We start from the raw sequence: 11,042 nt of genomic DNA, 5'->3' as shown, positions 1-11,042 counted from the left end.
TGATCTTTATCTCGAGGTATATTGCCTATGCACCTTCCTTTTCCACTTACTTGTGCCATTGATATTCCTGGGGTACTTTCTTTCCCCGTTTTCCAAAGGCACTCCCGCGGATTTGATCCATTGACACGTTTGGATTTTGCTGTGGACCCCAAAGCTTCATAAAAAGGTGGGTTAATGGTATAACATAGCCAGCACTCTTTGGTTAGATTTGGATACGTACTGTTGAGGACCCCAAAGGTAGCTTGCATTACTTTCCAGAGCGTCCCATGCTTTGGTGGTAACACAGTGGCAGGCATAATTACAGATCTATTAGTGGCCACTGTTGTGTTTTCCCTCATAGCCTCATTCCAGTTTTCCTCTATTTTTTGGGTACCTATTACTGGATTTGGCCCTACAGGTACCGGATCATGTGGAATTGGTTCCCTCTTGATTAGAAAATGTCCTCCCCTATCTTTTCTTGGTTCCCATGCTCTAGCTCCCCAGGTTTTGCCAATTGTCCATAACCCATCTTCGACCTTATTGTTTGTAATATTTATCTGTATTCCATGGCAGTTGCCAGGGTTTCCCACTCCCTGATCTTTTCCTATTTCAGGGGGAATGCATCCTGCAGGCCACCACCCTACAGATATATACTGGTCCTTTCCTCCTCCCGGGGAAAATCCAAAAGCCACTGTCTCACATCCTCAGTATCCGCAATAAAATTCTCCAGGATAATTACAATAAGGTTTTCCTGGATTGGATGCCAGACAAAAATAAAATCCCCCCTTGTTCAAGCATGGGTGCGTTTGGGTTAAGTCACAAAGGTAGCAGTTAAACGAGGGGGTTCCTGAAGTCACCACTGTACTAAGTACTTTCTGGTCCTCCCACCTTATTAATGACCATTTAAAAGGTTCATGGCTTGCAAGCGCAGATTTCAAAAGCATTATATATAGGATTCCTAATTGGAGGTGGTAGCTTCCTCATTTTCCACAACTGCTCTTTTTATTTTCCTCCCAATTTACCTCAGACTTTTCCCTTTCCCTTGGACTCTCGACGGCTCTGGGTACCTGTTTCTCATTTTCCCCTTTTGCTCGGGCTCTCATCTCCTCTGCCTTGCCCATCAACTCGTTTGCATTGAGCTATGGGGAGTTCCATCTTCTCGGCAGCAGGAGTATTCTTCAGGAGGGGTGTTTGACCCATGCTTTTTGATACGTTTTATGTATTTATACCACTTGCGGTTCTTAATTTGAGGGGTATAACAACTGAGTTCAGGTACCCACCGTCTGCACAGGGCGGCTACTATCCTAGCCACAAATGGGGCAAGTTCATTAGAGTGATAACAATAGAACTGGGGGTTTACCCCCTTTGTAAAAATTTTCCACCACTCTTCAGACCCTCTTAAAAGTTCTCTGGCAGCCACTTTGGTAGCCAGGACCTGAGAGGTGAGTAGCCTTTGGTCCAAATAACAATTTTTACACACTCCCCTTGGAGGGTAACTGTTGCTGCAATGGGTCCACCACTCCTCCTTACAAACTAAACAAATGAAGCATACAAAAGGGTTACAATTTCCCCAGCAATTTTCAGCATTACATCTTATTCTTACTGCTGTATTCAGCAGATCTTCCCCCCCTCCCCCACTGGTGCTCCTGTTGCTCGGAGCTCTGCCAGGAAGGAATAGTATGTTGGATCCCACAGTCTATCTCCCATGTGGAAAAAGTCTCATACCTGTGGTGGGGTGGGAATAATGTAGCCTGTCTTTTAATTAGAGCTTACTCGCTTCTTAAGTGTCAGTTTCAGGCTCCCAGGTGTGCCCTTCACTTCCCATCCGGGGTCGTTGGTGAATTTAGACGGATCTACTGGTCCCTTGATTCGGCTTGCGTGAGTCCACCCTTTTTCCACAGTGCGTACTGCTGTGTCTGTTGTAAGCAACACCTGGTAAGGTCCTTCCCACTTGGGTGTTATCGGATTTTCCTTCCAACTTCGGACCAGTACCCAGTCCCTGGGCTGAACCTGATGTAATGCAAGATCTAATGGTGGTCTCTGAACCAACATTCCTTTTTCCCATAGCTGTTTTTTTGAATTTCATCAAAGCTATTAAATACTCGTTAATGTATCGTTCACTAACGTTTGGGTTTGTCTGTGCCTTTTCTAAACTATAGGGCATGCCATATAATATCTTGAATGGGGAAATTCCCAAATCCGCCCGGGGTTGAGTCCGAATGTTCAGCAAGGCTAGGGGAATGCATTTAACCCATGATAATTTTGTTTCTAGTACCAATTTAGTAAGTTGTTTTTTTATTTCTCCATTCATCCTTTCTACCCGGCCTGAACTTTGAGGGTGACAAGGAGTATGTTGTTCCCATTTTATTCCTAATGCTGCTGCCAGCTCCTAAGTTATCTTTGATGTAAAGTGCGGCCCCTTATCAGAGTCAATTGTTTCTGGCACACCATACCTGGGGACTATCTCCTCCAGCAGGGCTTTTACTACTGTTTGTGCGGTTTCCCTTGATGTCGGGAAGGCTTCCACATAATGAGTAAGATGATCTACTACTACTAAAAGATATTTAATCCTCCCCACCTTTGGCAATTCAGTAAAATCCACTTGAATATTTGCAAAGGGTTGTTTTGCTAGAGGCCTTCCCCCATAGGGTAATTTTCTGAGGTTACTTCGATTTACCCGCAAACAGGTAGGACATCCCTTTGTGATATGTTTAGCTATATCGTGGAGCCCGATGCTCATGTACCTAGTGGCAAAGTGATCCACCAGCCCCTGGGCTCTCCAGTGAATTTTCTGATGTAACTTATACAATACCCTCTGAGCTATTGCCTTTGGTAACACTTCCCGGCCGTCTGCTAATATCCACTTTCCTGCTTCCTCTGTAACACCCATTCTTCTAAGTCTCTCTTTCTCCTCATTCGTAAAAATTGTGTCAGTGTTTTCACTGTCCTTGACTCCATCTTTTCCCCTTTGCCCCCCTTTTTCTTTTAGGACCATTTCCTTTAGGGCTGCCCGTTTTGCCTCCTGATCTGCAGCGTTATTCCCCCTGCTTTTTAAATCTATTCCTCGTTGGTGTCCCTTTAAATGAACCACTGCTAACCTTGTCGGCCCTCTCAGAGCTTTTAGTATCTCAAGTATAAGTTTCTGGTGTATCAAATCCTTCCCCTGTGAGTTAATAAGGCCCCTTTCTTCCCATAGCTTTCCAAATGTATGGACTACTCCAAATCCATATCTAGAATCAGTATATATTGTCCCCTCCTTCCTCTTAAGAAGTTTCAAGGCTCTTAATATTGCATATAATTCACATGCCTGGACAGACCATGATCTATCTAATGCACCCGACTCTACCACCTGTAAGTTTGGACCCTGCACTATTGCATACCCTGATTTTCTTTTCCCTTCTATTACCCTGGAGGATCCATTCACGAAAAGTCTTTCACCACTTTCTAATTCTTCTTCTTTTAAATTCGGTCTAATCTTCGTCTGCTCCTCTATTGTAGCTATACAGTCATGGGTCAAACACTCATGCTCCGGTCCCCCGTATAAAAATGCAGCCGGGTTCTGTAGTGCAGTGGTTTCTAACGTCAAATTGGGTGCCTCTACCAGAATTCCTTCATACTTTAAAAGCCTAGCATCCGAAATCCATTTTTCTGCTTTTTGCTGTAATACACTCCGGATGTTGTGAGGAGACATTACTTTGAGATTACCATTAAAAGTAATTTTTCTAGCTTCTTCCACCAATAGGGCACATCCGGCCACTATTTGTAAACAGGTTGGCCAGCCCCTACTCACAGGATCTAAAATTTTTGATAAATATGCAACAGGCTTCTTTTTCCCTGCCCAATCCTGGGTAAGTACTCCAAATGCAGTACCCTCTTCTATGTTTACAAATAATAAAAAAAAAAATGATCTCCTCACATCCGGGAGGCTTAAGACTGGGACATAGACCAAATTTTCCTTTAATTCCTGAAGTTTCTTTGTGTCTTCTTGACTCCATTTCATTAGCCCTTCCTGTGTTAATTTATGGTAAAAAAATCTAGCTTTACTGCTATAATTTTCAATCCACTGCCTGCAGTACCCGGTAAGTCCTAAAATTTGACGAACTTGTCTCTTGTTTTTTTTGGAATAGGTAGTGACATAATTGCTTGGATCCTTTCAGGGTCTATTTCCTTCTCTCCCTTCTTTAAATAGTGCCCCAAATATTTTACCTCCTCCTCTACAAACTGAAGTTTAGTCTTAGAAACTTTTAACCCCTTAAGTCCCAGAAAATTCAACAGCCTTATACTTTCTTTCCTTACATCTTCCTCATGTTCCCCTGCTAGAAGCAGATCATCTACATATTGTATCAGGGTTACTCCCGGTCCTGTTTGGTAATCTTGCAAAATTTGTTCCAATGCCTGTCTAAACAAATTTGGAGATTCTGTGAACCCCTGGGGTAACAATGTCCACCTCAGCTGTTGCTTCCTCCCTGTATCGGGGTCCTCCCATTCAAATGCAAAGTAATCCCGGCTTGCCTCATCGAAAGGGCAAGCCCAAAAGGCATCCTTTAAATCTATGACACTATACCATAAGTTATTAGGCCCCAATTTACTTAAAAGTGTATATGGATTTGCCACCACGGGGAACCGAGCCACTGTGCGTTTATTAATTTCCCTTAAGTCGTGCACTAACCGGTAAGTGCCATCTGATTTGCGCACAGGGAGTATCGGTGTGTTGAAGGGTGACATGCATGGTTCTAGCAGCCCCTTGCTCAACAATCTATCTACCTCAGGTTTTAATCCCCATCGACCCTCAGGGGATATGGGATATTGCTTTATTTTTACCGGGACTTCTGGATTTCTAATAATCACCGAAAATGGGGCTATTTTTAGCTGCCCCACGTTTCCTGGATTATACCATACTTCAGGGTTTATCTTTTCTTCGTCCTCCACTCTGAGAGGACAGAGTTTAATTTGCAGTTTCTTTTCTACTACTTCTATCCTAATTCCTAGTTCTATAATCATGTCTCTCCTCAATAAATTATATTTAGATTCTGATACTAACAAAAAGTCTCCCAACCCAATTCTTGATTCTGATTCAACTGTCACCCTTTTAATAACCCCCACCTCAAAGGGTTCTCCCTTTGCTCCTACTACCGTGGCAGTCTCTTTAGATAGACTACATCCTTTTGGCAAGAACTGAATAGTTGATCTTTCAGCTCCTGTGTCAACCAGAAAAACTATTTCCTGGCCATGGGGACCCACCTTCAGTTTTATCAAGGGCTCCTTATGATGTTTCCGTGTCCCCAAGAGATAGAGCCCCTGACCCCTCTAATCTGTCTTGAACTCCTTTTCATCCCGAATCCTGACCCTACACTCTTTCTTGAAATGTCCTTTTTCCCACAATAAAAACACACCTTAATGTCCTGTCTCTCCCTTGAATTCCTAGACTCCTTAAGCTCTCTTACTGGCCGCCTCTGTGTCTCTCTCTGACCCTGTTCCCTACTTTCTCGTACCATCATTCTAACTTGCCGTTTCTGACTTTCCTCTTCCTCTTTTTCTTATTTTTGTTATTCCCTTTTTCGGTCAATTTAAAGATATAAACCTCAGGACGGGCTATCCAGATTTTTGCATACTCACTTTCCTCCAAACAAACAGGTTTTTTTTTTTTTTTTTTTTTTTTTTTTTTTTTTTTTTTTTTTTATATTTACCCAAATATTTAATCTCTGTTTTATCCAATCCTCTGTTGACCCAAATATTGGCAGAACACGTTTTCTGAAATCTCCTTCCCACCCCAGATTTTTACACAGTAATATATCATTTTTGCCTTATCCTTCCCTTCCGTTCCAGGGAAATGGTCCCAATTTTCCAGTAAAAATCCTAAGGGACTATCTCTAGGTATGGGTGGGAGTTTAACACTTGCAGGAGGTTTACTCTTCCCCTTCCCCATTTCCTCCGGAGTACCTTCACTCACACCAACAATCACTTTCGCTTCCCCTGTTTCGTGGCCCACGCCCTCGCGGGTCAATGGGAACCGCACTACTAAGGGTCCGCACTCGCCTGGGGAATCTGGCTGCCAGTCCCCCTCTCACACACACACCACACGTTGTACTCCGGGATCCCGACCCCGCCCGAACGGATCCCTTATACTTACGCGTCCTGCGTCTTCGTCCGGACTTTGTGCACAAAATTTAAGGGGTCAACTGGGCCCTCCTACCTTTGCTTTTGCTTTCTTAATTTTAGGTTCATCGGTCGAGGCTGTGATAGGACTCCCGTCCCCGGGGCCACCAAAATGGTGGGGCGCGCCTTCCCGCAGGCAGAGAGCCCCTCCAAAATCTCGATCCGAGTACGGCACCAAATTTATTATAAATGAGCGCAATGGGCCATAAAAGATCAAATAACAATTTAAAAGATTTATTGGTTACAGAAAGCAAAAGCAAATTCAGCGCGCTGGACAGCAGGGGAGTCTCCACTCCACCACCTGCTGCGCCCACCCCCCCTTAGTCTGTTCCTTTTAAGCTGTTAGGTTTTTGGGTGACGTGCTCCTCCTTTAGTAATTCTGCGCATGCTTCTCCAGTTGCTAGGGGGTCTTTTTCTGCCTTCTGGTGGTCGGGGGATGAGGGTGAGTAGTCTTCCTCAGCCACTGACTCCTTTCTTGGCACTTAAAATAATATGTGATTATGCAAGCAAAAGCAGAACACATTTTGTCTTTTTACTTTAAGGCCTATCAAGCAGAGCAAAACTATTAACAAATTCTAGCGATATCTTTTTCAAGGTCTGTCTGTCAGAGGATCAAAGCAAAACAATTAACATCCTGGCCTCATAAGTCTTGGCAAAATTCCTTCAATGTCAGGGAGCGAACAAAAGGCTCGTTATTTATTACAAAAATGACTAAAACTTTACGAATTATCTTGAAGGGGGAGAAATAAATAACCAATAAATCTTAAATAATGAAGGGAATTGTGTTACTTAAAAGCAATGACCAATAATTTTTTTGGTTGCTAATAATGTATTTTTTATTACTAATATAAAAATTAGGTCACAAAATATAGAATAGTAATATTACAAATGAGGAAAATATAATTTTAAAATTAAATAACATTTTTATTCTGAAGAGAAATTAATGAGGTTTTTTATATTTTGGGTGGTCAGCACCAGGTGGGAGATATCATGACATGGTTGTGATGGGGGTGAGGAGCAGGTTGTCCAAACTGGGTCAGCCTGCAAGGGGCTCTTTCTTCAACGTGCCCAGACCTCCTAAGGAGACATTCTGCATCAAGGTCACTTGGGAAATGCTTCTATCACTTTGCCTCTGAACTGAAAAACATAAAAACATTCCCTTGATTAAAATAAAGTCATGAGATGCACTTTCAAACCTTCACTTAAGAAAACTCCAAACTGTCTCCAAGCATCTGCACAAGCCCTGGAGACTTGAAGACAATTGAAGGAAGACAAAGAGCTCCTGGAATCTTTCTGTATTTTAATGATCCCCAAAGTTGTTATGAATGGATTTTCCATTGCTCAATTAATCAAACAACAAAATTAAATTTAGCAGCAATTTATTAATAATAGCAGTAATTGTATATAAATGAATACAATCAAAGTATATTAGTTACATATATTTAAGTAAATACAGAATTTGGCAGAGAGTATTTTAGTATAATTGGGGTTTGGTTTGAGTAAAGCATAAGCAAAACCAACCAGGGGTGCAGGTAGGGCCCTTCCTGTCACAACATATAAAGTCCCACTTGTATACTGTTTACTAATACATATTAACACAGAATGTTCTGGAAAGCTCCTCCTCATTTCTATTCCTAAAATCCACATCACTATGTTGTGTTGTGCATGTGTCACCAGTGGTCGGGGGTCTCTCCTCCTTTCGGGGCTCTTGTTTCCCATGAAGGCTCTGGGTCTTCCTCAGTGTTCGCTGTGTGACCTCGCAGGTGGCGCAGTTGCACTGAGCTTAGAGCTATATAATTAAGCCGATGTTCCCATAACAAGTCAAGGGTGTAATGCTTGGAATCATTGCAATTTGGCTCAATTCAAGGTCAAAAGTTTTATTTCGAGATGCTGTTCTTACATTGACACCCTTACTATCTCCACTCCCACCGAACATCTGGAGAATGATTCAATCTGCTTTGTTTAACAACTTCCTTTGTCCTTTATGCATTGGAAGAATTAATTACAATTTTTCTATTGATATAAAGCAACAATTTTGCTAATATAATTATAATTTAATTAGCAGGAATAATATTTATAACAGGGCAGATTTGGGGCTGAGTCCAGGAGCCTCAGGTATTGAGAGAAGTTTGAAGAAGCTTCTCCAGGAGTCAGAAGCAAAACTCCAAGTCCCTTGGAGCATCAGTGGCCCCACTGAGGGCAGGGGCTGCCAAAGGCTCCCCAGGGACTGGTGAGAGCAGATCCTTGAGGGCAGGATTGCAGGAGCCAAAGGCTGTGAGCAGGAACTGCAATGCTGAGCAAGGCCTGGGCTGGTTGGAGGCAGCAGAAAGGCCAAGGGCTGAGCCCAGGCCTGGCCCAGCAGGGCCTGTCCCTCACAGGTGGCTCGGGGCTGTTCCTGGGGCACTGGGATGGGAGGGGCAGCAAGGACAAATGGCATCACCCTGTGTGACACTCCAGATGCTCATGGAACCAAGGGACAGTGTGACACTGTGAGGCCTCATGGAAACAAGAGGCCATTGTGAGCCTGAGGGGCTGTAACACCCCAGAACACTGAAATGCTGGGGGTGGCCAAAGGTTCATTTACTCGAGTTTGGTGCACAGGAGAATCCCCAGCCAGATATCCTCAACAGGTCAAAATGACACAAAATTTTACTGGCAAAGAATAGAAAATCAAGGAATGCTTGAAAAGGATTTAATACAACATCCAATTCAACACAAAACAATTGTCATAGCAGGAACTTCATTAACTTACACCCATTTAACCTTAGAAACCCTTAAACATTTCAGTTGTTGAGATACCCAAAACTGCCCCATATAAAGAGCATTAGGAGAAGAGAAAGAGAGAGACAGAAAGACAGAAGCTCTATAGAAAGACACACACATGGCTGCCAACTCCTGGGGTTCCAGTGTGGGTGAGACACAGACCCCAGCAGAAGGCAGGGTACAGACCATGGGCTGAGCTCCTGCTCCGTGTTTTAAGCCCCTGGGCCTTCCGTGGGCCTCCCCCCAGGTGGGACTTGTGATTGCTGGGGCAATCAGAGCCTGGGTCAGCACCAGCCCCCTGTGTGACTGACTGACAGCTCATCCCGAGGTGTCTGGGACATTGATATCATCCAGCCTCTGACAGCGACCATGGTGACACTGCAGAACCTCATGGAACCGTGGGTCAGTTGTGACAATGTGGGTCCAAGGACACCATGGAGACACCATGGAACCTCATGGAACCAAAGAGACCATTGTGACACTCTGGTGCCTCATGGAATCAGAGGGACCCTTGTGAAACTCAGGGATCCCATGGAACCAAGGATCATTAATGAAGTTCTGGGGCTCATAGAACCAAGGCACCATTGTGACACAGCAGGGCCACATGGAGCCCAGGGGCCATGGTGACACTGCAGGACCTTATGGAAGCAAGGGCCCACTGTGAACTGCAGAAGCAAGGTGAATATTCTGATAAAGAGATTATTATGACACTAAAGGGACTCATGGAATCAAGGAGAACATTGTGACACTGTGAGGTCTCATGGAACCAAGGGAACATGGAACAGGTCTGGCTGGCTGGGCCTCCTGGGGGCCACCTGACAGCTCTGGATGACCTTGGCACCTTGAGGGTCGCTTCTCATCTGCGACTGAAACACTGGGGCTCTGTGCTTTCTTTCCTGTGGAAAAGAACCATCCATGTCCTCCTGGTGCCCATGGCCAATACTGGGAATCTACCTCCAGAATTTCCTTTATCCTTTATAGCTCCCAGACAAAAGCTGCCATGACTGACAAGTCTGGCTGGCCATGGCTTCCTGAGGGCTGGCTCTCATCTGCCTTTGGAAACACTGGAGCTCTGTGCTTTCCTAATGAAAAGAACTCTTCTTCCATTCCAGGCACCAACAAGAAAAACTGAGATTCCACCTCCAAAAATCCCTATGTCCAAGGATTTCCCCCATGTGAAAGGTGTCAGGAGAGACAGGTCAGGCTGGCTTAGCCCAAGGGTGGTCACATCTCATCTTCCAAAGCACTTGGCCATCTCACATTTTTTCTTTCCTGTGGAAGAAACCATCCATCTCAACCAGGCGACCATGGCTCACAATGAGATTCTACTGAATCATAGTGTTCTGTTACAACTTAAAGAATTGTGTGTTTGAGGAAACAAGATATGGAATATCTTTAAAGGTTTAGAAGCTAGAGGTTAGGAATGTAACCCATAAAGGTATATATAATAGTATGGGATTAGAAGTTAATAAAGATTGGCTGTTTAACATTCAGAACCAGCCAAAATACACATACGGAAGCATTTAAGGGAAAAGGGATATACATTATAAAATACTGAAAGCCAGTCAGAGGAGACCCATCCATCATAAATTTTGACACTGAAACTAATACAGACCAGAATGAAGGGATTAACAGGTCAGGTAGTCATAGTAACAGGACAGAGGTAAAAAGTTTAGAGCCAGGTAGATGGTTCTTACTTCCTTCCCTGAAACCCTCCAACTCATTGAAAAGACCACCAACCCAATACCAAGGGAACACTACACAACCACAATGAGTATGCAACTAATTTTAATACCGAGCGGGGAATGGACGGTGACAGGTAATAAATATGTGTAGGCATCTTAGAATATGCATGACTTTTGTGGATAAATAGAGGACTAAAAGCCTTTGGGAGCAATCCTGTGTGTCCACCCAGCCCTGAAATAAACATATCCTTTTGACTAAACTGGTTGAAAGGTATTCTGTCCTTGCCTTTCAGGAATCATTTTGGCGGCTGCAGCAGGACCTTCCCTTCCCGCAGGAACAGATGGGAGCATGACAGCTCCAGGTGCACCAGCCAGAGTCCCTCTTGGACAAGAGACCTCCACTCCCACCTGCTTCAGTGTGGGAGACAGACAAGTGTGCTGGCCAAGGACAAAATGGTA

Source organism: Oenanthe melanoleuca, unplaced genomic scaffold, assembly GCF_029582105.1.
Source record: "Oenanthe melanoleuca isolate GR-GAL-2019-014 unplaced genomic scaffold, OMel1.0 S001, whole genome shotgun sequence".
Classification (NCBI taxonomy): Eukaryota; Metazoa; Chordata; class Aves; order Passeriformes; family Muscicapidae; genus Oenanthe; species Oenanthe melanoleuca.
Note: the sequence above shows the minus strand (reverse complement) of the source record.